At 39.9% G+C, this 6202-nt stretch overlaps 1 pseudogene; it reads left to right on the top strand.

Annotated features, from left to right (window-relative positions):
- The first annotated feature begins 2324 nt into the window (after positions 1 to 2324).
- On the top strand, positions 2325 to 2605 carry LOC105987496 (annotated as a pseudogene).
- Positions 2606 to 6202: the final 3597 nt, after the last annotated feature.

Genomic DNA, 6202 nt, shown 5'->3' with positions numbered 1-6202 from the left:
AAAAAAAAAAGAATCTCCCAGACTTTCCTGCCCAGCTCACTTGAAGCCTTAATCATCAGGTCTCAGCCTCCTGAGAGGCTGAGGATTACAGAGTCACTGGCACTCAGCTTAAGTGGTTAAAGTATTGAGAAAAGTATTCATGTTGTCATCACCTCAGATCATTGCCACTAATCACCCTTGCACTTCTGTATTCCTAAAATTGTGCTTGAAAAGTATTATTTTCAATAATTACTTTCATGTATTTTCAATAATTACTTTCAAGGTATTTCCCCTTTATTATATGCATGTATTCCTAAATCTGCTTCTCTCTAGAACTAGTCTCTTGATTTTCTAATGATAGGCTGATTATATAAATGTTTTTCCCCCCTCCACCTCTTGAGTAGCTAAGTTTATAGGCATGAGCCTATATATATATATATATATATATATATATATATATATATATATAATTTTCACTTTGTAAAAATATGTGCATAATCTAATCTAGTCATACATCCATTTCTAGGAAGAGATGTTATTTTATTTAAAAATAAATAATTCCCATGGTCTGTAATCTGATGCAGGAGGATCAAAAGTTCCAGGCCAATTTGGACTATATAACAAGACCTTGTCTCAACAAGAAAAACAGAAAGAACTGAAATTCAGAAAGGTTCCTTAGTCATATGGCTAATGAAGACCATAATTAAATCTTCTGAACAAATATACGTTATACTGAGTGGTACCCATCAGAACTGAAAGCAGAAAGGGAAATTCTGAAACATAAAATTCTCCTAGACTGATTTTAGAGATTAAAAAACAACAACTTTAAAAGTACAAGTCAAATTAGTTGGACAACACAAGGACTCAGAAACTCAGACCAAAAGTGAAAATGATTCTCACCTGTATTTGGCAATATAGTGTATGTCTCCATTTTCCACTGTTTTCCAATTCTCATGGACCTTTTTGAATTGGAGAATTGGAAGATAATGCTGACAAAAAGTATTTGAACAAAAAGTATTTTGTTGTGTTTGTTCAGATCAGTGGCAAGGAGCCCATCAAAGGAAGGACAAAAGAGTAATTTTCTTCATTCTGAAGAAAGTAGCTATAGACCCCAAGATCAGTAGAAGAGGCAGTAGAGAAGCAAACATGGTGGTCCACACCTGTAATCCCAGCATTAAGGAAGCAGAGGCAGAAAGGTCTTGCGTTTTCAGTCAGCCATGACCATGAAGGTGGATTGGGGAAGGTCTTAGAAATCAACAAAAGTGTATACTTCATGTTCCTCCATATCCTGAGGCTGCAAATTGCCTTGTGTTTCTAGCTACAAGGGAGAAAGAAGCAGCTGGCCTGGTGGGGAAGGGTGGATGTTCTATGGACATCTTTTATGTCACCCTGGCTTCATCTTCACAAACCTTCCATTCTATCAATACTTTGTTTGCGGTACTGGGAGTTGAACCCAGGGGCTTATGTATGTTAGGAGCGTGATCTGCCACTGACCTATGTTCTCAGTCCTCTGATCTATTTTAGAAAAATAAAACTCCCAAACAACATCTTTCTAAACCTATCATCAATCAAGGCTCAAGTTTAACCATGTTAAGGTCCAAATAACGGGACTCTCTTGGCCCATGGTCTAGACTGGTCTACACAAGGACACTACAAATGAAAGTGATTGGGGATGGGATAATGGCTCTAGTGGTGGCCTATCTGGGGAGGCATAATTAACACCCCTGTACATTGCCCCCCCAAGCTGAAATTAAGAATTACAATTCCATCAAAAGTCCAATGCTGGCTGAGTGCTGGTGGCTCACTCTTGTAATCCTAGCTTCTCAGGAGGCTGAGATCTGAGGATTGTAGTTCAAAGCCAGCCCAGGCAGAAAAGTCTGTGAGACTCTTATCTCTAATAAACTACCCCAAAAGAGCTGGAAGTGGAGCTGTGGCTCAAATGGTAGAGTGCTACCCTGGAGCAAAAGAAGCGCTGGGACAGTGTCTAGGCCCTGAGTTCAAGCCCAGGACCAACAACAATAAATAAGTCCAAAGCTTACCTGAAACTGAATTCAACATTATTCTTGTCACACATATTCCTCTCTAGAATCAAATAACTAGGCAATCCTATGCTATGTTTGGCTTCTGTCGTTCTTCCAGTAAGTAAAGTTTTAAAAAAGTTCTTAGCTTAGGGGTGGTGGTGCACTTCTCTTACCCCAGTTCTCAGAAGGCTTCCAGAAGCAGGAGAAATGGAAGCTAAAAGCCAGCTTAGTCAATATAGTGAATCCCCCAAACAAGAAAAAAATACTTGCTCTTCAGCTTTTGTTCTGCCATTGTAGTTACTGCGCCTCCCAGAGCTTCTCATCATGTCTTCTCCCAAGACTTTCAGAATCAAGCAGTTTCCGGTCAAGAAACAAAAGCAAAATCGCCCCATTCCCCAGTGGATTCCGATGAAAACTGGTAACAAAATCAGGTACAACACCAAGAGAAGACACTGGAGGAGAACCAAGCTGGGTCTGTAAGGAATTGCTTCAGATGCCCACATATTTATGCTCTACCATGAACCAGTCAAGCTGAAACATCAATACTGCCTGGACTGACAGTTGGGCATTTTTAAAATTGATTTTTCTTTGGTTATTTTAATAATAGGCACAGTAATAAACATTAGATTTGAATCATCAAAAAAGAAAAAAATACTTTTTGATCCTTACTAATCAAGTAGAAGTATCCCTCAGACTGTTTATCTTATTCTATGCTGGAAATACAAGCTTTTTAATTTTTTTGGTAATAAACACCCCCCTAGAATCTGAAGCTCTTCAGGGAACTCAACTTATTCAATGTCATGTTTACCAATTTTCTTTGTCCTTTACTTGTCTTCTCCCAAGCTAGTTTTTCAGTCCTTCCCATTCTTGCTACTCTCCTAAGCAGAGGGCCATTTCATTGTTGCTATAATTAGGAATTAAAAGTGAATAAAGACACATATTAATAAGTCAACAGTGATTAAATCTTCCTTGGTTCCCAGTTTAGATTTGTGTGTGGGTATGTTTGTTGGTCCCTGAGCTTTTGTGTTCAAGGTTAGGGCTGTACTACTTGAGCCACAGCTACACTTCTGGCTTTTTTGGTGCTTAATTGGAGATAAGATTCTCAGACTTTTCTTGCCTGGGCTGGCTTTGAACTGTGATCCTCAGATCTCAGTCTCCTGAGTAGCTAGGATCACAGGCGTGAAACATCAGTGTGCCTGGCTAGTTTCTGAATTCTTGCCAACAGCATTTACGTAGGAAGGTAAAGATGAGATGGTAGCTTTTATCCATTCTCTCCCTCTATGGAGGTCAGCAGATGAAGGCTAGGTTGTCATTCTCAGGACATGTAAGAACCACAGGCATTTCTCTGGAATTCCAGTAGGACTCTTCTGTTTCATCGGATCTTTGCCACCCAAACTTCCCTTTGGGGCTTATCCTCTTTCCTTGAAATAAAGTTTTTAAAAAATAATTACTGTTTAGTTTTAATTACATCATAGAGATGAGGCAGTTTATAAGAACAGAAAGAAAACATAAACTCAGGATCAGGAAAAATACAGGTAAATCAAGAATAATAAATTAGAAAGAAGTGCAGCAGTGGTCCTCACTAGACACTATGTTGAAAATGAATATAGAACTTGTGGGTAGGGATGGGAAAGAAAAACCGGAGAGAGCAAGAGAAGGTGTGACATTGTCCAAAAAGCAATATACTATACTCATTACCTGACTTATGAAACTGTAACCACTCTGTCTATCACCTTTATAATAACAAAGAAAAATTTTCAGAGTAAAAACTTAGGATATGGGCAGGAAGAACACTGAGTCCTAGTAAATTCGTACAACTGAACCATTTTTTTTTTCGTTGGTCATGGGGTTTGAACTCTGGGCCTGGGCGCTGTCCCTCAGCTCTTCAGCTCAAGGCGAGTGCTCTGCCACTTGAGCTAAAGCACCACTTCCAGTTTTCTAGTAGTTTATTGTAGATAAAGAGTCACAGAGTTTTCTTCCCGGGGTTGGCACTGTGGCTCAAGTGGTAGAGCGCTAGCCTTGAGCTGAAGGACAGCGCCCAGGCCCAGAGTTCAAGCCCCACAGCTGGCAAAAAAAAAAAAAAAAAAGAGGTCTCAACATTTTCAATGCCTTGCAGTAGGATACTTAGGTGGAGGTAATTTTCTAGACACCAGTGCTATTGCTGTATCATATACATATTTTTATTGTTGCAGTGATAGAACTACAGATCCCCAAGATCTGAATTCCAAATCTTTACACTTTGCAACCAGATGCAAGCAAGTGCAGTCAGTGCCTCACATCCAAAATGATCTTTATAAATATTCACTGAATTAAGCAGCACTGATACAAAGAAAATCTAGATCAGGGAAATACAGAAAAAGAATACAACATTAACCATTATTCTGGATACTTCCACTAATGGAGGAAGATAAGACTTAGCATATGAAATGTAAACCAGAGCACTAGTCTTGCAGAATTCTAATTGATCTTTCCATTCCAAGATCTGGTCTTATCATGGTATTTCCTATGCTTCAGAACTGGCCCATTTCACAAAGCCAGGAAGAACTGCACTGACTAAACACAGAGCCTAATTAAAACATTAAAAATGTAACATTTAAATGACCTGGGCAAGTGACAATGTGAGTTGGGGAAAGTCAAAGAAAACTTCTGTATGATACCTTCCTAATGGCTTTTGATGAAAAGCATCAAAAAGGACTTGATTCTAAAAATCATCATAAGCATTTCACATACTGTTCCCTAATGAAGAGTCTAGTACAAGTTAAACTTTAATTAAGGACTGAGTCATGATGACTTATCAGAGCACATAATCAAAATGTCCTCCAAGACTAACACGCTGCCAGTTCTACTTGTTCTCTGCCTCCTCTGATTCTTATTATACAGACTGTATCCTAGTGCTGTTTCTACTTTTGCTTTTGATATTGTGTGGGGATTTTTTTATCACCCTTAATAATCATATTTCCTTCTGCCTTCAAAAAAAGATCCATCACATCCTGTCCTCTGAAACTGTCACTGACTTCCGTGTGTGTATGTGTATGTGTGTGTGTGTGTGTGTGTGTATGCACCCATGCACAACTGGAGATAGGCTCATAGAATTGCTTGCGTGGATTGGTTTTGTATGATCCTCAGATCTCAACCTGATGAGTACATTTTCAAAGTACAGGGCAGAAATTTGTATCAATGGCTTACTAGTTCCTGCATTAGGTCCCTTAAAGAGTCTAAAAAGAGTTAATTTGCAGACCAAAAACCTAAAATAAGGGCCTCAGTGGAAACTTCTAGACCACTTAGCCTCAATGCATAGAATAGCCAAAAGTACATTCTTTTGCACAACAAGATTTGTGGCTAAAAGAAAGTTAACATGTTCTATCAACTTACAAGGCTAAGGGTTTCCTTCCTCTTATTAATATTTTTGCTTTGTCTATTACCACTGTAATTTTAGAAAAGCATTTTGTAGAAATTAAAGCATTTGTTAAGCCAACACTTTATTTTGTAATACAGAAGTTTTAGGGTTTTTGGCCAGTAAGGGGGCTTGAACTCAGGGCCTGCGCACTGTCCCTCAGCTTTTGTGTGGTTTTTTTTGGGGGGTCCAGTTGTGGGGCCTGAACTCTGTGGCCTGGGTGCTGTCCTTCAGCTCTTCAGCTCAAGGCTAGCGCTCTACCACTTGAGCTACAGCGCCACTTCCGGCTTTTTTCTTTTTGCATATGTGGTGCTGAGGAATCGAACCCAGGGCCTCATGCAATGCAAGGCAAGCGCTCTACCACTGAGCCACCTTCCCAGCACATCCCTCAGCTTCTTTTGCTCAAGGCTAGCATTGGAGCCACAGTGTCACTTCTGGCTTTTTCTGTTTATGTGGTACTGAAGAATTGAACCTGGGGCTCATGAATGCTAGGCAAGCACTCTACCAGTGAGCCACATTCCCAGCTCCTGCAAAAGGTTTTAAGAATATGATTGTATGTGTATGTGCCTCAACAGCGCTGCTTTAGGCTTCTTCTGACAGGGCTGGCTTCAAACGACCATCCTTAGAGGTCTCAGCTCCTGAGTAGCTAGAATTACAGGAGACACTGCATCCCTCTGTGATAAAATCTTGTCTTTTTTTTTTTTTTTTTTGGGTCCAGTCATGGGGCCTGAACTCTGGGCCTGGGTGCTTTCCCTCAGCTCTTCAGCTTAAGGCTAACACTCTACCACTTGAGCCATAGCGCCACTTC

The sequence above is a fragment of the Dipodomys ordii genome, unplaced genomic scaffold, assembly GCF_000151885.1.
Source record: "Dipodomys ordii isolate 6190 unplaced genomic scaffold, Dord_2.0 Scaffold42, whole genome shotgun sequence".
NCBI classification, from domain to species: Eukaryota; Metazoa; Chordata; class Mammalia; order Rodentia; family Heteromyidae; genus Dipodomys; species Dipodomys ordii.
This window is presented reverse-complemented; position numbering and strand designations above follow the sequence as displayed.